General features: G+C 38.8%; 1 protein-coding gene across 7 annotated transcripts in view; it reads left to right on the plus strand.

Annotated features, from left to right (window-relative positions):
- Window positions 1-23,854, plus strand: part of EPS8 (epidermal growth factor receptor pathway substrate 8) — a 144,222-nt gene that overhangs the window by 58,135 nt on the left and 62,233 nt on the right. Inside the window, exon 1 of one of the 7 annotated variants that reach the window (XM_054062551.1) lies at window positions 206-620. The exons of 5 other annotated variants lie outside the window; for them this stretch is intronic. The gene's annotated coding sequence lies outside the window, so the exon portion shown is untranslated. Of the gene's footprint in view, window positions 1-205; window positions 621-6,310; window positions 6,431-23,854 lie in introns of those variants that run through there. One more of the 7 variants, XM_054062565.1, reaches the window with a different exon arrangement.

Genomic DNA, 23,854 nt, shown 5'->3' on the forward strand with positions numbered 1-23,854 from the left:
TGTGTCTGTTGTATTTTGTGAAGAAACACTGCAGTCCTTGACTCTGGAAAGTGCTTATTTAAAAGCAGCTTTACAAGGCTGGAATTTCTATTTGGCTCTGGATTAATCATTTGCCAATCTCATAGACTGATCTCTCTTCCTGAGAGTTTTCGCATCATAAAGTTTGTGCAGAGCAAAGCGTGCTTTGACATTATCTCCGTATCCTCTTACCTGTTATTGAGGGGTGCAGCAAGAACTGAAAGAAATTTAATGAAGAATATATAGAAGCTTTATATAGAAGACAGTAGTATTCTGTTTACTGCAGAACAAAAGCATGGATATCCTGTTTCAAACAAGCATGAAAGTAGTATAACCTTATTTATCTCACTACTCAGCAACAATCACTCCTGACTGCACACAGGAGGCAGATCTGCTGAGTGCAAAGGTGCTGTTTTTTATGTTGCTATTTATCAGACCAGAACTGCTGCCTTTACTCTCAAAGCATTTGTTTTATTTTATTTATTTTGGAGATCAGTACGGTTATAGAAGGAGAGAAGTATAAACCTATTTGAGGGGAAATAATATTCAGAAAAAGTGCTTCAAACCTGCTTATTTTCTCCATTATCTTCAATATTTAACAGGTAAGTTCAAAGGCACTTCCTATTTGTTGAAGTCATCTGTATAACACCCTAGAGCTCTTGATAAAATGCCAGTGGTAAAATGCCTGTGAGCTGCATAGAAGTGAAGCAAGCTGAAGCATAGAATGAGATGGGTGCAAGGTTTTCAAATGCTTCATTTTTTTCCTAGCTTTGCTATTTATCTTTTGTACATGCAAATTTTATTGACTTCATTTTTATCATTTTTGTATGTGACAAAAACTATAAGAATGCTGATATTGTTAGCAAGCACATGACAGGGTGCAACCATGTAGTAAATGAGCAATGAGATATGAGGAAAAGAGGAGCTACGTGGAATTAATTATGCTAGAGTAAGAGATTTGGGATTTGATGTTAATTGTTGAGAAGAATAGTTGCTAGCAATTTCTAAATATATAGCAAGATTTTAAAAAGAGGATATGATGCGGGGAATGTGGAGGGGAGGGGGGATGGTTCTGGCAGCAAGACTCATCAGCGTGGTTTGGTGGCAGACACATCAGCCCAGACTGAACTCCCAGGAAAACACAAAGCTGTCCAGGTCTCAGTCTGCATGGACTGCCACCAGCTTGCACTGGAAACAGAGAAACAGAGGGCAGCAGGGGCAACAGTTGTGTAAGGTGTGAGCAGGTGGACGACCTCCTAAGCCTGGTAGCATTGCTGCAAGAGAAGGTAGAGAGGCTAAGGAACATCGGCGAGTCTGAGCTAGAGATAGATTGGTGGGATCACACCCTGAGCTCCAGGATACAGGAGCAGAATCAGCCACCTGGTAAAGCCCTTGATCAAAGGGAGCTGGTATCCTCCCCCCACCGGGATGTAGGCAGGGGCTTAAAGGGATGTAGTGAGTGTGAGCAGGTCCATCAATGGGACAGAAAATGAACCCCCTCCTTGCCCACACCTCCCCAGGTGACTCTGCACAACAGATACCAGCTCTTGATGTGGAAGACAGAAAAACAAGAGATGATTTGTCTACATCAGAGCAAGGGCTGAGACCGGAACGACACACACTCTGTATTACTACAGCTGCCACAAGGACAGAAAGGCAAGAAAACTGAGGGAACTGGCCAATGTGGTTGCCAAGCCACTCTCCATAATATTTGAAAAGTCATGGCAGTCAGGAGACTGGTGACTGGAAGAGTGGTAACATTGTGCCCATTTTTAAAAAAGGTAGAAAAGGTGACCCTGGGATGTACTGACCTGTCAGCCTCACCTCTGTGCCTGGGAAGATCATGGACTAGATCCTCCAAAAAGCTATGCTGAAGCACATGGAGGGCAGGGAGGTGATTAGTGGCAGCCAGCATGGCTTCACTGGGGGCAAGTCCTGTCTGGCCAACCTAATAGCTTTCTATGATGGGATAACCACATCTGTGGACACAGGAAAACCAGCGGGTGTGATCTATCTGGACTTCTGTAGAGTCTTTGACACAGTCCCCTACAACAACCTTCTCTCTAAATTAAAGAGATATAGATTTGATGGGTGGACTCTTTGGTAGATAAGAAACTGGTTGGATGGTCATATTCAGAGTGTAGGGGTCAACGGCTTGATGTCCAGATGGAGATCCATGACGAGTGGTGTCCCTCAGGGGTCCGCACTGGGACCAGTGCTGTTTAATATCTTCATCAATGATATTGGCAGCGAGATTGAGTGCACCCTCAGCAAGTTTGTGAGTGACACCAAGCTGAGTGGTGTAGTAGTGATAGGGCTTGTAGTGATAGGGCTAGGGGCAATGGCTATAAATTGAAGAATGGCAGATTTAGATGAACATTAGGAAGAAATTCTTCATGATGAGGGTAGCGAGACACTGGCACGGGTTGCCCAGGGAAGCTGTGGATGCCCCATCCCTGGAGGTGTTCAAAGCTAGGTTGGATGGGGTCTTGGGCAGCCTGATCTAGTGGGTCATGTCCCTGCCCATGGCAGGAGGGTTGGAACTAGATGATCTTTTAAGGTCCCTTCCAACCCAAACTATGCTATGATTCTATGATATGTGTGCAGGGGAAGACAGAGTGAAACAGGTTCAAGAGTAATTAGGTGAATTGAATTGATGCAGTTCACCCTGAGCAGAGATTCGTGGGACACTGTTGCAGCCATACTGACTACTGGGCTTCCAGCCTCTGAGGCAACTGTTCTTTTATGTTATTTAATGTATATTCTGTAGCTCCCAGTCCAGTTTCTTACTTGGGCTTAAGAAGTACCCTGCATCTAAAGGGCATATGTGGCATACAGTAAATTTTTTCTTTAAATTAATTAAGACTGTTTCTTTTAAGGGTAAACCAATCAATATATAGGTACAGTTGCCTGTCTGTAAAAAATACTGAGACCTTGCTGTCCAAAAGTTTGGAAATCACTGCTCTGACCTATCAAGAAGCTGTCTGAACTCGGTTGTGAACTATTCACAGTTTTTGCGCTTTCGTGGAGTATAGGAGACCATACCAGACTGGAAAAGGGCAAAAATACAAATAAACCAACTCTTGAAAGTGACCTGCAAAAGTGTGAAGTGGTTTATGTTAGCTTGCAACATACAGATCAAAGTGAGGGGTATGTGAAGTTAGAATTGTGTGTGCCCCTGCCCTATTCCTTTTCATTTGCGTGTTGTTTTTTTGTTTTTTTCTTGTAGCAGTTTGATGCTATTGACATCATTCCTGCTACTGCTTCCTTGATTTGCAGGAAGGGATTATTTGAGAGAGGCTCAAGTTCTTGTTATTGGAACCCCTGCATCTTCTTTTAAGTTGCAAGACTTACGTTCTTTTTAATACAGTTGGCTTTGTCTCCAAAATGTGAATTTAATGCTTAAAATCAAATAATGAAACAGTGTTTTAAAGACTATTTCCTCATCTAGCCCGACCTTCTCCCACCACCAAGGTCATTCAGCTGTACTGCAGAGAGGAAGTGTGGAAGGAATGTTTTCACTTGGCTAGGAACTGCTACAGCCACAAGGGATTTAAAGCAGTGGGTCATTTTAAGCATTGTGATTTGTTAAATACCTGGGATTTGCTCCTAACATTCTTGTTGTTACTGGTGGAGAAGCAGTTATTTAATTTTCCTCTATGGTCAATGTGTGAGCAGCAAAATTTGTTCCTGCCTTCTAGTGCAGGCTGCTTTTAACACTATCCTCATTGACCATTTTCAAGCTTGTTAGCTAACAAGGTTTATTTCTGCATATGAGGATCATGACAAACTATAGTGTAGGATGGTTGATCCATTAAATAATGTACAGCTGTTGCACTTGGCATAGCTCTCTTTATTGTAGCCTCAATGTATATGCCTAGTCCAAAGAGACAAAGCCAAACATATCAAGACATATTGAGGTAGTACAATTGTTATTTAGGTGTGTATATATGTATATACATATATGAATTATGTTAACCTCAAAAGATGATATAAATTTACAGCCTGACAAACTGGCTATGCTAGATAGTAAATGCTCATTCTCTTCTTTATGCTAGAGAATGGAGCTTGTAACTCAATCGCTGTCTTCCCCACGGCCCCATAGTGAGGCCTCGGTTAAGGGGGTGTATAAACAGCTGCAGGAAGGCTGTTCCAAATACAGATGTTCTCATTAATTCGGATCTCTGGGTCACCAGGGATCATGCAAGCCATACTAAATGGTTTTGTAGGAAGCTGTCCATGTGTTAACCAGCTAAGCTGTGCTGCTGTCCTTCAGAAAAATGCTCTGTTGGCTTTCACCCACAGTCCTCCCACCACCATGCTGTCCACCTTCCTCCTCTGGGCTCCTGCTGCTATCTGTCCTTGCTATGCTGCCTTCTCCTTAGCTGGTTTGTCCTAATACCAGGTTTCCTGAAATGTTGTTGAACTGCATTTGAGTCACAGGTCAGCAGCTGTGCTCTTGCCAAGAACTTTACTTCTGTTCTTGATATCATCCAGATGTAACAGGATGTAAGCATGAGACCAAAATAGGAGGGTTGATTTTGTTGGTGGTCAGGAGCTATTTGCTGATCACTTGGTGAGTGGCTTGAGGAGTCATTGTGATTATTGTACACAATTCACAGATCATATCTTAGTCTTACTTCAAAGTTAGCCTTGTTTTGATCAGCAGGTTGGGACTAGATGACCTCCAGTGGTCACTCCCAACCAAAATTATTCTGCAGTTTATATAATAATTTAAATGTAGTACAGTTAAGAAGTAGATGCTACAGGCAAAAGAATTGGGGAACAATAGGTGATTCAAGAGCTGAAAGGCAGAAGGAAGTTAAGCCTGTATTTCTTTTTTTCCTACTCAGTGTATTTGCATGGGTCTCGATGAGCTATGTTCTAATAGACAGCTCATAGAAATAAAGGTCTGCGTATATATTTATCATGAATTTTGTTTAAAGTACTTAATCTTAACTCTCCTTAAAAGAGAACTAGCCACAAAATATTTACTGAGGCTACACAGGTAGTATGTGTGCAGCAGGAGAATAAGGGTATAAAAAAGGATTAACTTGTAGCTTTTTATCACATCTGATAGGTCATTAACACACCTGTATTCCTTTATGCCCATTTAAAAACAACTCAATAACAGCAACCTGATCCTACTTATCCACCAGAATAAAACTTTGTAAATAAATATATTGTCTTAGGGATGCATTTGTGTATATTCATTTTACAGTTGACTTGTGATGCTACTGAATCAATGAACTTTCTTTCTGTGTATAATGTAGCATTTGTTTAGCTATTGCTACCATCACAAAGCATAAACGCCTTTGCTTGTATATAATGAGATGTGCCCTCAGAGCCCCTTTTTTCCACAAATGGTGATTTGTTGTCCAATGTACATTAACTAGTAGTGCATAACATAGTATTTTTTCTCTTGAAGTAGAAGAAGAATCGTATGCTTTTGGAAATTGAACAGTAAATACAACTCTGAAATGCTACAAACACCTGTTTTGGTAGTCAGATCAACACAGGGTTTAGTGTGTGTTTTATACCTTGTGATATTTGATCTTAGTTACCTGAAACTACCTTTATTTTTAGAAGGCAGGTACTGAAAATTATGCTCTTTTGGCTTGTATGATTACTATCTGTATTACAAAGTTATACCCTTCCAAATCACTGGAATTTTTTCTCTGGATTCTATCTGCAAATTATCCAAGCCATCATCACCCTGGGGAGTGTGTGAAGGTTGTGGCTCAAGTGATGGAGGTTGTTTACGCAAGCCATGCCGCAGGGAGTCTGCATATTGCTCTGAACTACGCCTTAATTAGTGCTATGTTCATCATTGTTCTCATTATAATACTCTTTTATTTCTTTCACTTTCACTTTCCTTTTTTTATTCTTTTATTTCTTCTGATCACAATGGAGTGGGGACTAATAGTCCATTCCTCTGTGGACAGGGAGGTACCTTTAGGGCCATGATGATTGCTGCAATGAAGATACAAATACTGAGGTACCTGGGATGTTATCTAGTCCAAGCCGTAGAGTACAACCATTTCAGATTCCCTTGTCACCGTGGGTTTGTGGCATGTAGGTCCTTCTACATTGCTGGGTGCAACCTCTGACTGTGACCAAGGTCCCTGCCGGTCCTGGGGATTGTTTTGCTGTTTTAAAAGCCGATGTAAGCCAATATTTTTATGCCTTCTCCCAGGTGTATTGTTTTTGAAACCTTTGCACTTGCTTGGCTCATGGGGTGTGCACTTTTCCAGTTCCCTGGCGTGCATCCGTGCAGTCAGGAGGTCATGCCTGCTGCTCATGCTGCTCTTGCCTCTGTAGCTTAATGGCATCTCTCTGGCACTTGTGCCAACAAAACACATCCATGCCGGTGGCTCGGGAGAGGATCCTGCAGTGGAGGACAGCTGCATAGGTGAGCGTGGCTACACATGTTCACAGCTAGAGTTATCTGACTGATGGTGCAATCTGTGCAGTATTGACAGGCTTGCTGATGCCAGTGCATGGCATGTCCTGTGGACGCTGGGCTTAGCGGAGTGGCTCCAGCTTCCTCAGCACAGGCTGGAGCGTTGGCTCCTGCTGCTTGGGAGAGCTTTCACTTTCACAGTTCACTTGAAGAGCTGCTGTCTTGTTCTGAATAATTTCTCTCATTTGAAGAGTAAGTAAAGAGGCAACTTATGTAATTTCTTCTTGTTTTGGGACATATCTCCCTTTTTAAAGCAGATACATTTATCCGCTGTCATTTTTCTCAGCCTGTCCCATGATACTGTTTAAGGGTGGGTATCTCCTGCTTAGCTTATAGTTCTTATTTAGTGCTGGTGATTGCACTACAGGCAATATATATTCTTTCTTGGCAATAAATGACCCTGGGACGTAGTCTTTCAGGGAACTAAATTGTAAATAATTAAGCTTTACCTCTCTTTACCTCACTCAACCCAGACCATTTCTAGTTTTAATCTTTTAATAGTTAACTTCCAATGCCTTTCCCAGAGATTGCAGTTACGTGAGGTAGTCAAAACAAACTAAATATTAAATGCTGTGCACTTCTTTATGTATACAATACAGTAAGTGCTGCGCACAGTCAAAAAAACCCACCCTGTTCTAACTGCAGAACAGTTGAGCTTCAGGTCCAGATTGGCCTAACCATTTAAAGTAGAAACAAGTTTTCAAGCTCATTGATTCCTCATTTTATTCTGAAAATCTATCAAAACTATGAAGTTCAGACATTTGAGTTTTGTTCTTGACAAACCCAATATTGGCATTTGAGGTGTTTTTTTTTCCTTCATATCCAAAGGGGTTGGGGGGAGACTTGGGAGGGCGCAATTTTTCAAGAATAGCTGAAGAAGGTGGAGGATTGTAAATTTCTGGCAAGAGTAAATTTCCCTTCAAAAGCTTTTTTTTTTAAAATTTTTATTTAGAGTTTTAAGTGTTCAAAGAGTGCAAATTGTGTCTCCTGGTTTACTGTTTTAATCAGGCAAGGCTAATATTTTGGAAGTTCTGAGCAGAGTGATCTGTCCACACCAATGCTCAAATTGCAGTGTTGGATTTAATCCTAGAGCATATTGTGGTGGAAATAAATTATTTACTGAGGCGTTTGGAAGTGAGTGTTAAAGATGACAAAAGCGTCCAGCTGACTACACTACTGTGCTACTCACACCATGTTTTTCTTCTAAGAATCATCTCAGTGTATGTGGGTGCCTTGATTCTCATGAAATTGGAATATTTTTCAAAATCAGTATTTGTAAAAGAAAGTTGAAACTGAAGAACTGGCTGCTCCATGCTTCTTTGACCCCCTTCCCCTAAAACTTTCTAGGAAAAAAAAAATAATAGTTGAGAACTAGCTTTTAATTGGAGGGAGACTAATTTTCATCTCATAATGTTATTTTTCTTTTAGAGTTTTCTTTCACTTCTAATTCATGCAATCAGTTAGCCTATTTCATAGTTGACTTGCAAGGATTATCTGTGCTGTATAACTGTTTTGGTATCTGGGCTGTCTCATAGTACACTGTTGTGACTTTACTCCTTGCATCCCACTTCTAAGTAGTTCTTAAATGTCACCTCCATCTTCTAATGATTTCCATTAATTTGGATGACCCTATGTATTCTTTTTTTCTGCTTTTGTAATTTGATTTTAAGTATTGAACTGTTGCTTTATATAGTTCTTGTATTAGTAATCACATGTCAAGGGTATGTTTTCTGCATGCAACAAGATAGGGATTAAAATTTAACAGGGATTAAAAAAAAAAGAATGAAAAATAAAGTGGAATCAAGGTTTTCCCCCTGGCCTTACTTGTAGGCTTGGGAGGGAGAAACACAGCTGATGCAAACTCTGTGGGATGTGGACAGTAGACAAAATAAGATATATTGTAGAAGTACAGTTCTCTCTAGGTAATTAAAAAACACACAAAGAAAACATTGTGCCGTGTATTATTTCCTTTGTTACTCTTATGACTTGAAATATGTCCCAAATTCCTTAAGTTTTGTGCAATCTCTTACAAATCTGGAGCTGTGAATGCTTCCTTCACTCTCTGCAGCACTCTGCTCCTGGGGAGGGAGGCGTCCAAATGGCATTTCTGAGTAACAAACCACGCCGTGTTCAGAACAACAGTGTGAGTCAGGAGTGAGAGATTTCTTCCATTCCTTGCCTCCGCTTGGACAGTTTTGGAAATCAGCTCTGGAAAAGCATTTGTGGTCTTCTAGGCATTAGTTTTTATATTGCATGTAGATAGTTTTCTGCATCATATGTATTATCCCCTTATGGATAATAGCCCCTTGGAGTGCACTAAAACATGAACAGGAAAGGAGCATTGGATAAGAACAACCTAATATTAGGGAAGTGCAAGTTACACAACATCACATTTTACATATTTTCATTGCAAAACCAAGTCCAAGAGAGTATCATCATCTCTCTCATTAAAGCAACCTTGCTGTCTTGTGTACTAAGGGCATTTTGCAGTGGTTAAAGACTTATTTGTTAACCATTTGTTAACCATAACAGTCAAGTGTGTTAGACTTCATTACTGGGAATGACTACAGTGTGCAATGTATGTCCGAAAGTTTGAAGGAGAACTATTGCTGGCACAGGTCTGTGTTACTGCATCACTTTGTCCTTCTTTCATGCCAGAGCCTTCTTATGGTGCGCAGTAGGGTTGAGATACTGCTTCTGCTCATGATTAAAAGGAAAGTGGACGTTTAGTGTCTCTTGAGCTTCCACATTGCACCAAGCCTGAGAAGGAGAGTCGGGACATGCTGTTGATGGTGCAGCCATGAAGGGAGCTGGTTGCAAAACCTGGCAGACTGGTGCTTCTTCTTCTAACTGACGTGAAGTTGTTCAGTGCTGAGGAAGGGAAAATGCTGTGCATGGTGAGTTGTAGTAATCTGCTAAGCAGTACTAAGAATTGGCAGAAGTGAACTACACTGGAGCCTCTGGTGCCCACTAATTCATCTGGGCAGGAGAAAATATGTTAGGACATCTGTTGGAATTTCCCTGATCGTAGAATAATGGATCCCTTCCCATCCTAAGATCCATAATTTTCTAATATCTTCCTTGCAGAATCATACAAATGTTCTGAGGACTTTTTCTGAACTGAGTTATATTTGCGTGTCCTTCACTGGGAAAATCGGCAGTGAGGAAGATGGGGGAAATGGGGCTCAGTCTTTCAGAAGTGATAAGGGGTTTTGAGACTGTTGGCTGCAAGTGACTGTGTTTGAGCCTTAAAGAGTGTGAGCTTTCTTCCTCATCCCTGGATAATAAGTTCTCAGTATTTTCTCCAAATGAGCATGGGTTTTAGCAAGTCTTAAGGCTGTCAGCTGAAACCTAGCGTACCTTAGCTTTAGCCAGGTATGAGAATCCAGACTGAAGAGCCCTCCTAAGGTACAAGAGAAACTTCTGCATGACAGGAGCACTGTGCAAGCTTGACAGGGGTACACAGGCAGGAGTTGTGCCCTCAGCCCTAAATTTCTGTCGGCAGGAGGTCTCTTTTCTGTCTAATCTGCATATTTTTCCTTTGGGTGTAAGACTTTCAGAAGGTGCTGTTCCTGCAATAGAACTGGAAAGCTCGTGCCCAGGAGAACAGTCTGGTAGCAGGTAAAGTACTGAATCCAGTGGCCTTACTGTGTTGCCATCTGTCAGAATGTTCCCAGCTGAAGGCTGCAGCAGCAGGTGACGTGGTGCCTCTGATGCAAAATCCTTACTGGCTGGTGCTGCTGACTGCGCTCTGTGGAGCTTTCCCATTGTGTTGTGGCCTCTTTTTGCAATAAAACTGGGTTAGCACATCAGTGAAGTAACATGTGGGTCGCTAGTGTTGGGGTAAAGGTACCTCTGGAGAGAACAGAACATTTAAAAAGCCATTTAGGTCTGTTTCTTAGAGTGTAAGAAAGTGCCTGAGGAACATGAGAGCAGGCCCCTGTTCAGCAAGCTTTTTGCAAAGTACCAGTTTGGGGTAAGGAGTCTCTTAAGAGCTACCTCCTTAATTTGTGGCAAAAATATTTTAGAATGTGACCAAAGCATGGGAAGGCTGGGGGCTACCTAAGCTTTATGTGGATGGACAGAGATGGGGCATCTGACAACTTTCCTGCTGTCCCAGAAAACTGCCTTATCCCTGTGCTAAATCGTATTTGGGCCGTAACCTCAACGTATGCAAGTTGCAGCTAGCCTGCCTGCGCTGGATTTCAAACTCTGGCTCCCAGAGAGAGGTTGAGATTTGTGTGTCAGGTTGTTGTAAAGGCAGAAGGAAGGCATGGACAATTAGAGCAGTAATGTCTTCTGCTCTTTCACCTAAATCTATGTGTGAATGACTGTGAGATTTCAGAAAGCTTAATGCAACACCTGGCAAACATAAATTACTACATTCATTCACAAAAAAACCCCAAACCCTATCTCTAATCCTTTTGCTACCTCCATTGGGAAAGGCAATGTTTACAGCTGTCAGTGTTAGCTATCTCAGTGGTCATCCAGCCTGATGAGACATGAGATGAAGGACAGTCACAATGCAGATCGCATGCCGAGTCCCTGTCATAAAGGCTTTGGACAACATCAGGAACTATTTTCGAGGCTGCAGTTGGATTTTTAATTTTTGAATTACTTTGTTTCAGAAAGTCTGCTGTAGATGTGCATGACAAAAGGTGAAGAAGGAGAAAAGCATGAGGCTCAATTAAACAATATGAGGGAAGAGAAGAGGTTCTACAAAGTTGAAGAAGCAAGGGGATACGGTTTAGAAAAACAATGAGATAACATATAGATGAAGTAACTGTAGTATTGTTTCCCCCGAAACTTGCCTTGTTCCTTCTATGGGAAAATAGAAGTTGATGTCTGCTTACTTTGGATTGCTTAGCCAGATAAACATCCGAGATGATACGTATGAGGCAACATCCTTGTAGGCTTATGACATGAGTGATAAGTTATAAAAAGAGAGAGAAGGTAGCAGTAAGCCAACTATCTTTATCAAACAAGACTGAGGAACAGGATGTTTTTATAAGCCCCTTTTGACACTGATTGGATGTGTGTTGTTACCTTTTTTTTTTTAAAAAAATTAAGAACCTAATGCTGGATGTGCTGTGGATAGTAACATAATCAAGTGAGTGTGAATTACAACAAGGTTTTTGATTATTTATTGAGAAAACCTTTTTCAGAGTAAGGCTAATGAGTCTCTGGGTTTGCCAAAGGTTGGTTTTCAGCCTTTCTCACTAGTGGCCCCAAAAGAAGATTGGGAAGTACTACCTCTTGGGAAGCACCTTGGCACAGTTGCTCCCACCTTAAAAATGGCAGATGACTTCTCTCCTTTTCAGCTCCCTCTTCTGTGATTGTTTGGGAAACTGTTTAGAAAAACGTTCGATTTTGTAGAAGCACATATGCACAGTAAATTCCGCTTTGATTTGAACAACTTCCCAAGTATTTTCTACAGGTTTTTTTATAACCTGGCTTTGCCACAGACCTGCCTTAGACTAGGCAGTAACAATCTTAATCAGAATCCTCAATGAAAGTGTAGCTACCTAACTACCTATATCAGTAAGCTTCTTAATTCTTTATGCCTTTAAAACATAAACATACTTTAGTCTGTTTTATAATTTTTAATTAGAGTGGAATTTGAAAGGGTACATCTGAAAGGGTTTTTTGTCATAATAGAGTTTCTTTAAAAGCTTAACTTCTGTTCTTTAGTCTTATTTTTCTCTTTTAGTTGCTTCTTACAGTAAAATAAAGACGTATGTAATGAAAACAAGTAATGAGTACTGGGAATGGCAAATAGAAAAAAGATAAGTAGAAGGGAGAAAAAAAAAAGAGTTCTGCTTTCTGTAGGATTTCAGAAGTCTTTGGGTGTTTGAGAGAAGTGCTGGCTCTAATCCAAAGTGCTTTTATTGGCATACATGAAGAGATTATCCAGGGCACAGCTATTTTTCTTACTGTAGTAAAAACAGGGACTCTAAATGGAGGCTTTGAGTGGAAAAAATATTTTTCCTTTGAAACTGGGTATGAGTTTAAAGTTTATCTAGTGTGCCTTCTGGAAAAGAGAAAAGTATCCTCAATCTCATCACATAGAAAATGTGTAACAGCATAGGCAACTGAGAGCTCTATGAACAAAGTGTAAGCGTTGGTGAGGAGCTAATGAAGTTTTATAATAAACAGGATTTCTTAGTTGCCTACAAAGTAGGAGAAAGCTTTAGTTATATAGGCCTTCGTCCTTCAAAATTTTTCTGTGGATGCCTTCCCTCTAGTGTCTTTTGCAGGGCTCTACGTGTTTTCTAGCCACGTGGGTGTAAGCAGGAGTATAAGGGCCTTTTGGGAAATAATTCTTCTGATAATATTCATAACTTTACGTACAGTGTCCACAGATAATCCTTCTTACTCCAACTGAAAGTGTAACTCACTTTGTGGTAGTATAATTTGTATTGAAAGTCAAGCAGCCTGCGATGTCTGACAGTTCTGTTAAATATCATGTGTTAGACAAGAGAAATAGAGGCTGGTGGGGGGAGCACAACAACAAAGAAATTCCAACCAACCTATGGTATCTCAAATGACTATCATTTGTACAGGATTCCCATAAAGTAGTGACTCACCTTGAAAGGTAGATTATTTAATTCTTTCTTAGCTCTCCAGAAGGATGACAACATATTTAAAAAAAAAATAATAAAATTAGATGGGTGTTTCTTACATCATGTTAAGGTCACTAGAATCAGCTTTAGAACAATTTTTGAAGTGCATGCGAATGAATGGTGCCCAACCTCACCCACCTATCACCCCTCCAAGCAGGGAAAGATCAAAAAGCATTACCGCATGTGACTTTTTTTAGCTCCTACCCTTTCTCCCCTCTACCTCTCCATCCACACTTATTTCACACAGGCTTATTTCTAATAGAAGAAATGAGCAGAGAACAATAAATCTATTTTCTGGAAAATTTTGGAATGTTAGCTTCCTTCAAAACCTGTGGGAACTTTAAAAAAAAAAAAATAGAGTTCCCCTGAGGTTTCCTGGGAGCAGGGTTTGTTGGGTTCCTGTCCCAGAGTAAGGTTTCCAGTGGGAACCTGTCTGACATCCATTCAAAGAGAAGTGATATTGGAAATGTTTTCAGTTTGGTGAATGAGCAAATTTATACTGGCTGCAGACTAGGCTTGTTAAATTATTCTTGGTAACTAGCAATGACAAATTCCTGGACAAAATTTTCTTATGATATATGAAAATTAAAACTCCACAATTAAAGGAAATTGAAGCAAAAAATATTGTGAACTGATTACATTTTTTATTTTATAAGGGTTTCTATTTTTGTCATCTTTAGTCTCTAGGATGTTTGCTGGAAATCTAGTATGTAATTATAAGGGCATTGAAATTTGAAAAAGTACATACTTTTACTTCTAAAAGTCAAGTCTGTAACTTGCCAAGCCTGCACATTCACATCTGAGGCTGCTTTTGGAAATGTGAATTTGTTAATTGATTTGGGAAAAAATGTCATTTCTGCATTTAATCAGAGAATTAAAAAAAAACTAAAAACAACAACCACCTCAGAAATGTGACATTAATTGAATATATGTTTTCATTATTGTAATGCATGTAGAGGAAGGACTTGGGCCAGTTTTATGGAGGAGAAAATTGTATCTGTACATAAATAATTAAAACTAGAAAAGCAGAGACAGGAAATGCCAGAAGTTTAAATTAATCCTCATCCCACAAATTGGGGAATCTATTATTGTTCGATCTATTTTCTTGCATGAAATAAATGCTGAGTTGTGGAAGTGCACTGTTAATAATATGGCAGGGTATAACTTCATTCTGCCTTGACCTTAGTTCAGTAAATTCTTTTACACTTGAATTGCTTTGTGCTGAATATTTGTAGCCCCAATGTGAACTGATCAGTTATGCATAGATGTTTAAGATAGTGCCTTTTGTTTACTCGCTGATTTGTAATATAGGCTCTTCAGATTATATGTGCAGTAATGCAAACAAAAACTGATGCTCAAGATATTTGGTGACCCAAACAAACACTGTCAGGTGATGTTTGGGTGCAGGTGAGTTATCATGTGTTTGAAAGTGCTGAGAACTGCATAGGCTGTGTTCAAGGTCGTGCATCTTCCTCTGTAGTCACATGCCTGTTCTTAGCTTTAGGTGAGAGGAAGTTGTCCTTGAAGTTTATTGTTTCAAATTCATGATTTGGAAGGAAAAAACATCAGGGAAATTCTGCACGATACAGAGCACCGGCCATTTTATTTCACAGTTCTGTACAAGTGAACAAGTCACAGAGATCTTCTTAATCTTTAGTTTACTCCACTCTGCTGTGGGGTGGGAAATGTGTGTCAAGAAGGTATTTCAAGTAGGAGGGGGAAAAAAGCAAAAACAATATTTCCTTTAAAAATCTATTTTTTCCAGTGACAATGAAATAATTGTATTTTGGAACACATCACATTGAATATCTCAATTGGTTCACTTAATATTCCTCAGTGATGGCAATATGGGATCTTTGTTTTGTAGATGGGAAAACCAAGCAGGGTTTGTAAAAGTCAGTAACTGCTGGTACTAGGTCTTAACATACCTTATAGTGCAACTTTATTTTTAAAGGTAAATGGAAAATAATATTTTTATTTCTGCCTTATTTTCACAGTTCTGTGGTTTTCTTTTTGTTAGACTCTTTCTCACAATTGATGAAAAATGCGAGAGGGATAAATTGAGTGACTGGATGACAACACAGATAACAGCTTTCAGGAGGACTGTTTCCCCCCATAGATTAAAGACAAGTAATTTTCTCAGGCCCCTGAGTTTGAAAGAAATAGGATTACAGTAACAAGAGTAACCTTTAAAGATGAGGTAAGTTCTCTGTTGTTGGTGTCTATAAACTAGCTTCAGAGTCAAACTTCTGTGTTGAGGTAGGGCAGGACGGTTTGACTCACAGGTGTTGGCAATGTTGCTGCTATGCACTACAGCTTCATAACAGCTTAGGACTGAGGACTAATTCTACTACTTATTTATTTTATGTGTGCATGACAAGTGAAAATCTAGTCCCTTTTAGGAGCCATACTGACTAGGTTTGGAATTAATTCAAATATTTACCCTTTCTAGGTATCAAGTTCATTTAATAGTTTCATGTATACGTGGCGTTGCAAATACATTGAAAAATATTGAGGGAATTTTTAAATTACTTCTGAGAATATGAACACTCCACTAACTTTTCTAACATTAAAATCTTGTTAAATTTTAAAAACTTGTGACAGTGGTATTTGTTCTAAATCATACTACCTAAAGTCATGAGCTTTTGCACAACAACCTTGTGAAGCTTCATTTGCTGCCTTGTTTGCATATCATTTGATTTAGATGTTTCTTAATAGGGAAGTTTGAAGAGTTAATCAGTGTTATTAGAATAGTATGTGCTTATTTATTAAGTTTTAAAAGAAAAGTTTTAGTTTTACTATTGAGCTCCACTGTGAGCTTATCTTTCAGCTCAATATTGCTAATTTGCTGTGGTCTGAGCAATAACTTTTAAATCTTTTTTTTAGCAGCCTATACTGCTTACTTACAATAAGATACAGAGTATGAACTCTTCCCCTGCTAAAGATTGAGATTTTTCAGGCTCGTGTGAATTGGTATTCAGAGCTCTTTACTGGTGGAAGTGATCAAGATTCAATAAATGATTCTGGGTTTCTGTCGTCAAAGGGTACCATCAAAAGGTGGTCCACAATTGTATGGAACTTGAGTGTTTATGAAAACTGGGAAACCAGTGGATGTTGCTGCTACCCAACTTTTTTTGTCTGGTTTATTTCAAGATTGTAACCTACTACTAACTTAGAAATCGTTTCTTCTAAGTAACTAATTTTAAATAGGGCTAGACTGGGAATTAAAGTAGAGAGTAATAGGAAGGCCTTGCAATGAAAGTCATGTATTTCCATGTCTGGAACCATGACAACTGCAGTGTCAGGCCATAAGGCCTACATGATGAAAGCTAGTAGGGCAACCCAAACTGTAGAAAGTAAATTTGTGAAAACAGGAATTAGATCCTGCCACAGTTCAAATAAACTGAATTAGAATGGCATTGATGAGTGTTCCTGGCCTTTCTGTTCTTCCTTCTCCTCCATGTTGATTTTAATGATCTTCACAGAGTATGTCATTATATAGTGTCAGCAGCTTTTTCTATAGACTCCACCATGCCAATTTTAATAATGTCAGTGTGTCATGGCACAGCTATTAAGCTTGCAAGTAGATGTGGAAAGGTGGTTAAGCCAGTTTCCTTTGGTCAACTTGCAGCAGCAAGCAGTATTTTAACAATATTGGTAGTTCACTTGTCTTTTTGGCCAGACTGAGAGGAAAACTTCGTCTGAAACGACAGACACTTAGAGTCATTGTCTTGTTCATTTTTACTTTATTACAGTATAACTACAGTAAGTCTTGCAATTTCTTAACTTTTTTGCAAGCACGTCAGTGCAAGAAACTGTTCCAAAATATTTCACCAGCTGCTCTCACACCTTGTTTTCAATATGAAAGGGGATAGTATGTCAAAATTTCATGGTCTTTCTGACACATGGTGTCTTCAAAGTGGTGGGAAGCATCCTCATATGGCATCTGGAAAGAAGCAGCCTCTGCACACTATTTCTTGCTGAGTTTTCTGCTGGCCCATCTAAGGGTGCATACTAGTATTATAACATTGTTTATAAGTTCTCGTTTCTAAAGTCAGATTGATGGCTTCGTGGTTGTACACTGCAAGCTGACTTTCAAATCAGTGTCTGAAGTGCCCTCATGAAATCTAATGATCTTGTCTGAATAAGTTGTAACAAGGGATAAAGGAAATAATGGAAAAAATCAGAGAGTGTGAAGAAGAGAAATAAATCTGTGGTACCTGTGCTAGGTCAGCTGTATTCACCAGTTAGTGATTTTAAGTTAGTTAGTTAAGCAAACAAAGCAGATAAAATTATTGTACATCTCTCTTCAGCTGAAGATATTGAGTGCACTGCTGTAGCCATGTTGGAATTAGGTTTTCTGAGTAAAAATAGTATCCTTTGCTAGACGACTACTGTACCTGTGTGGGGAAGGATAGAATAGCCATTTTCCATGCACCTGGGCCTTTCCTCAGGTCTGCGATATAAGCAATAGCCTTCAAAGTCAAGTATGAACTGAGAACCAATGCTCGGAATTTCAATAAATAGTAAACTTGAATAGCATTTTAGTTCTTATCTTTCTCTATTGCAACGGTCTTATAGGTATTCCTTGAACACTAGAAGGAAGAAGTTTGCGATCTTGCTGAGGCTTGTCCCATGGGAAGTATTTTCTCAGTGTCCTTTGTGCGAGTCCACATGGGTGCACAGGGATACCTGTGTACTATAGATGATGTGCCAAAGTAGGCTCTGGTGCAGTATGCCAGTGGCTCTCCTAATCCATGATGTCTTCATTGGAAGAGATTCTTCTTTACTTTTCTTCAGCTACTTCAGGCAGACGTACCAAAGACACTGATTTTTCTTGTACATCATAATCCCTTTTTTTCTACCACCTTCTACAAATTCCTTCATGTGCCACAGACTCCTTAAATACCTTCCTCATAGCACTGTTCTGTACGTGTGGAACATTTTTTGTTTGGATTTGAGGGGGTCATTTTTTTTCTTTCTTTTTTTTTCTTTTATTCCAGATACTGGTCTTCCAGGTGTAGTGATACTTTCTGCAAGGTCTGCATAATAATACTGATCTTTGTAATTAATACTGATCTACTTTAGATGTGGTGGTTAGTTCTCTAATTAAAAATAGGAGTGAGTGGTGGCTTTAGTGTTTGGCATATTTATTAACATTCCTTTGTTGCAACAGGGTTTTTAAGTCTTTGAAGCGTTTGTATCTGTAAAGCTGTTTTATTTATTTTCAATACAGTTAATTATAAATCATGGCCCAGACCTGAGTGAAATGAATGGAAATAGGTTGCCATGACAGAATAACAACCTGTTTTCAAGCAGGTTCTTTATTAGCATGAAATAATAAGACCTAAATCCACAGAGAATTTCTACTGGAAGTTTATTCATTGAGTTCTTTCTGTTGGTCTTGATATTTCTCCCTTTTGTTGAAATAAAAGGTAGCTATCTTAATTGTATTGTAAAAATATTTCCGTAACAGTGAATTGTTGGAAAATGTGGTAGGGAAAAGAAAATGTGAAGATTTTTTTATCTTATTAGTTTTCCCAACATAAAGTTTCTCTTCTAGCTAACAATTCTTGTTCTGAAGACTGGTCTTGCATTAACGTATCGAGTCACCTACTTTGATTGATAATTAGGTCACTAAACTTTCTTACTAAATTTATTCTATCCCTCCCGCTGAAAGGCATGTCGCTCATGAATTTAGTGTACTCCTCCTACAGAATGACTGAGGCAAAATATTAGATTTCAGAAAGTGTCAATGAAAATTGAAACACTTTTTGAAACTGGAAAAAGCAGCATTGATTGAGCTCATCTGCTGCACTGTGCTGTGGAGGTGGAGATGAATACGCTTAAAAATCCCTCTTCCTGGGAAGTGCTGTGTCCCCTGTTGTGCAGTGTTGTCCCCTGTCTGTCACAATCATTTATTTCTTGAAATGCTCCTACCACTCTACACCCATAGACAAATAGATAAATAATATTCTAGGTTGAAGTCTGGCTTTCTGTAAGGACTGAAATACAGAGAGGAGAGAAGGGCACATCCAGTCCTTTCCTCTCCACCCTCAGGTTTCTTTAGCAGGAACTCCAGTTAGCTAATGACACATTCAGCAGAAAAGTTGTTTGGGGTTGCACTAAAATCTAAACACGAGATGCGACTCAGTGTGGATTTGTATAAACTAAGATGCGGTGTAATTAATGCTAATGGTCTTGCTGGACAACTGCTCTGAATGCAGAGAAGACCTGAAAGAATTCTGCCTTTTCAAAATTATTTTATTGTGGCTATTGTATTAGCATTTTTGTTTGAAGTCCTGGAACTTGAACACAGGAGTGGAGTACCTGTTTCTTTCTTGGAAAACTTCAGAGCCCTCCATCATTACATAGAGAGTGGCTTGAAAGAGTCGAAAGGGAGCTGTAGCCAGAGTGGTGGTGAATGAAGTCCAAATGTTTTGTCTTTAAACTGCACCACTTGTAGGGTATAGCTTTCAGTTTTCTGTGTGATTTTTGCTGTCTTCTTTTTAACCAGCCTTTGGATGCTCCAGTGCCCATAATAGAAAATGGAAAATCCTACAGTACAAAGCTGCTGCCAACCAGACTGGTAGCAATTTGTCTCAGAAAAATTCTGATGTCACTGTACCGAGGATGGAAAATCCTTAGTGATAATTCCTGAAGTCATACTTGTTCATGCATGCATGTGCATCTTGGTGTTTATCTTGAGGCAAGATGTTGGACAGCCAGCAGAACTCGTGTATGCTCTTTGTGGTTGTCTGAAGCAAGACCCGAAGCAGAGGGCAGCAGCAATGTCTTATCTGACTCCGTAGGACCTATTTCTATTAGGATTTTCCCATTTGTGAAATCTGTGGCTGGAGTGAGGACACAAATAGGAGAGCGTTTTGACAGAAAACAAGGTAGACGCAAGAGGAGAAGACATCAAAATACAAGAACATAAGGAATAACTAAAGAAATTACCTCTGTGTGGAGAAACAAGGGGGTTAAAATTATTAAAAAAATTAGCATGAGGAAGTAAATTATGTGGGGGTGATCATACTGAAAAGAAGAAAGGAATAATAATGTCATGCAGCAAGTTATATATATATATAAAATAGTTTTTCTGCTTCCTGAAGAACAGCAGTACTGAATGTTGTGGAATAGGAATAAGAGGCATTTTTATTGAATGCATAGTGAGTTAGTGTGGTATGAATGCATCTTATTTTTCTGTTGGTTTTGTTGTTTTGTGATATTTTAAAAAGGCAAAAGGTGGAGAAAGCATGTCCTTCTCTGACATTGCTACGCTGTCAGATCTGCTGCTGATAAGTATTGCCTTGTAATAGTCAACTTGGTTTTGTTTAGGTTGGAGTTACAGCTTGTGCCTGCTATCTAGCTGGGGAAGAATTCTTGTGGGTTTTTTTGAGGCATGTGATAACAATGACTTGTTACTAATAACATTTTCTTAATCCGTAGATAATTATTGTTCCAACCCTTCTTGACTTTCCTTTTCCTGCTCCTACATCCTCTTCTCCTTAACCCCTCTGCCTCCCTGCCCCTGGCATGATTTCTAAAATACCCATGGCTGTGCTTTTTTTTTCCTATTTGATACTGTGATCTGTTGCTGGGTGGGACTGTTTGATTCAGGATGAGTGGAAAGGAGCATCAGTCTCTGGAATATCTAATTTTCTTTGATGACAAAACTCTGCTCTTCTAGAAAAGGGATTTTTTTTTTTTAAAAAAAAAACAAATGAGGAATTTTGTTACCTTCTAACTCCAGCTAGAGAATTAAATGGCAAGGCATGTGAGTATTGGCTTGTATTGGCTTGTTGTCGCACACGTTGTATTGTTTTCGTTAGGCTGCTGTGCTACAAAGTGAGGAAGGTGAAGAGTATTTTTTAAAATTAATATTTATGCCTGATGTAATTGTGTACTATGCTGGTATAATAATTCTGCTGTTTGGGATTAGACCACCTGCAACTGCCGACTATTAAAGAACCAAAGTATATCTGTCTCAGAAAAACATTTGTGTTATACCGTTGTATATATTGTTATGCCATTTGCTATGCCATATAAAAACCATTGTCTGTTGTAAAGGCTGGACCCTTGCTGCTCACTATCAATATGCTAGAGTTTATTCAAAAATAAAGCTGATGGCAGCAGTGAAGTCCTAGGTGAATTTCTTTTTATTCAGTCTCTGATATTGTGAGAAGGGAATTTAGTATTTGATTTTACGAGTTTCCTATTTATAAGTATTTTCTTCCTGTTATTTTAATATACTTAAAGATAAATATCGTAATGTTTATCTTTTAATTTCTTATTATTTTGGCTATTTTCTTATTATCCTTTTCTTCTTAAATTCTTATTTAGTTTTCATGGTTTTAAATAATTCTTCTTCAAAGTAGACATGATTTCTTTGCCAGATTCTGTGAAACACCATGACCATTGTTGGGCGTATCCACGCATAAACTGTGAATGCTTCAAGCCTACTTAAAGAGGGATCGTAGAGTTAATTTTGAAGGATGTTTATCTTCAAGTCTATAACGCCAGTGTATTTTTCTGTGAACTACTGGGCTGAGGTGAAAGGGAAGATTAAAGAGGAAGTGGAGTTATTAATAGACTCCTGGATGACAACGGCTGTGCAGTATGCACAGGTTGACTTTTGCTGCAGGACTGGTTGTGAGAGATGAAAGAGCATTTGAAGTGAGAAATACAGCAGAGAAAGCTGTACAAGTCAATAAATAATAACTGAAGCACAGCACATTCTGTTATCCTTTTATGTTTTTTCCCTTCTCTCCATCATGCACTTAATTTAAAGTGTGTTCTTAAAACATTTTTTTGGAAGCATTTAGGTTGAAAGAAATTAAATTGCCTGATAATTATGGGTAATTATGAGTAGTTTTTGATGCTGTTATAAATATTTGGATTAATTATAATTAATGACTGGAAAGGGGTTTTTTGTATTCATATTTGGGAGCTTTCTTGAACCAAGCAATAGAAGCACTGCATAGCCTTTTGAAATTGGCATGTCAAAGTGGTTGTCTTGGCATTTCAAAAGCATTTGATTATTTGAACAGTGGGAAATTGCATGAAGGACAGGAAATATTGTAGGCTACTCACCTACCAAGTAGCAATTGGTGTTTTGTTTGCCTATCAGCTAAGCTTTTCTGCTTACATGGCAGAACAAGCTGAATGCTTTCTTTGTGTTTTTTTTTTTTTGAAAGACAGACGATATTTCTGAGTTGAGATTTTCACTGTCACTTGAAAATGTAGAAAGTATAAGTTTAGAAGTGTAAGTTCAAAGCTTTTTATGTTACTCTAAGCCTTACAGTAGACAAGTATTTAGTTATGAGACATATTTTCTTCCCTTGGTGTGAAAATCTGCTGTTCAGCTTCATTACTGCTTTAAAACTTAGTGTGTTATGCTTACTTCTAAGAGGTTATACTCCTTCAGCTTACAATATCTGTTTTACCATCTTTATGAATTAAAACGGAGTACAAATAAGAAATCCAGTATTTATCACAGGAATTAAATAATTTTGAGAGTCTAAACCCAGTTTTTTTCCAGATCTCACATTAAATTTCAAAATTTATTATAAATAAGGCTATGAAAAAAACCATAAATGATAAAAATGTATGGCAAATAGAATTATTAAAAAAGTGTTATCTTAAATAACGTGTGTATGGAAAGTGGAGGAAGTTGGGGATACTGAAATGCAATCGACATAATTTGGGTGGCTTTTTTGGATTTAGTCATTCTTAGGAAGATGATCACAGGGTAAACTGTTAAGCAGGGTAGCAGAATTGATCTGTGAATGCAGAAGATAAGAATTAATAGCTGATAGGACATGTTGATGAGCTTGGTGGCAGCATGAGCTGGAGGAGAGCACTGTGAATAGCTCTGGTTCATGCAGTCGCTGAAACGGAACAAGGAGTGCACAGTGATCTGGCATTTTCTGCTGAGAAAAGGAAAAATTTTATCCTTTCAAGTCATGGGACAATTTCAGGATGCTTCCCAGAGGTTGTAATTGCTAATGAATTGAGCAGCACTCGGCACAGATAGTAATTTATTTGAGACAGCTGCCAAGTTCTTTACCTTGTAAAAAGTGGCTTAGAGCGGCCAAACAGGCTACCAAATTGGGTATGTGATATAATTGGGGTAATGTGCAGGAGAAATGGAACTGTGATATGAGTGAGTCAGTAAAGACTTTTTGCAAGGAGCAATCGAAGATTTGAAAGAATTTTTTTTTTACTTTTTTTTTTCAAAGACATTTTAAGCCAAATTACTAAGTATGTGCTCAGTAAAGGCAATACCATATTTCCATGCAAATTAAGTTTGGCATATAATCAATACAGCTTTCCTGACTACGTCTTGGGTAGGAGATGTCAGGTATTCCTTGGAAAGATAAAAATGATTGTTTTCTCAGTACAGGAGGCCAAAAGAAGCTTGTCCATGTCTTGATATCACAGAATACAGGAGAGATGAGAGTAGAATTTGCTTGGGATTGTAGCTGAACATAGATGGATACAAAATACAGTAGGTACTGTAGGCCAGTCGGCTACTGCTTCTTTGTAAAATAGGAAGATAGCAGCAGAAGTGAGACGGTAAATTAACTTAGTGATTCAGAAGATAGGCTGGTTGTAAGGTTGCTCTGGTACAACCAAGCAGATTGTCATTACTTTGGAAGTAGAGCTTTTGTTAGGTAAAAATTTTATCTGATGTACTTTTGACTGTTTTGCAGCGTTAAAAGAAATATTTCTATGTAATAACTGA

Source organism: Cuculus canorus, chromosome 1 (assembly GCF_017976375.1).
Source record: "Cuculus canorus isolate bCucCan1 chromosome 1, bCucCan1.pri, whole genome shotgun sequence".
Classification (NCBI taxonomy): Eukaryota; Metazoa; Chordata; class Aves; order Cuculiformes; family Cuculidae; genus Cuculus; species Cuculus canorus.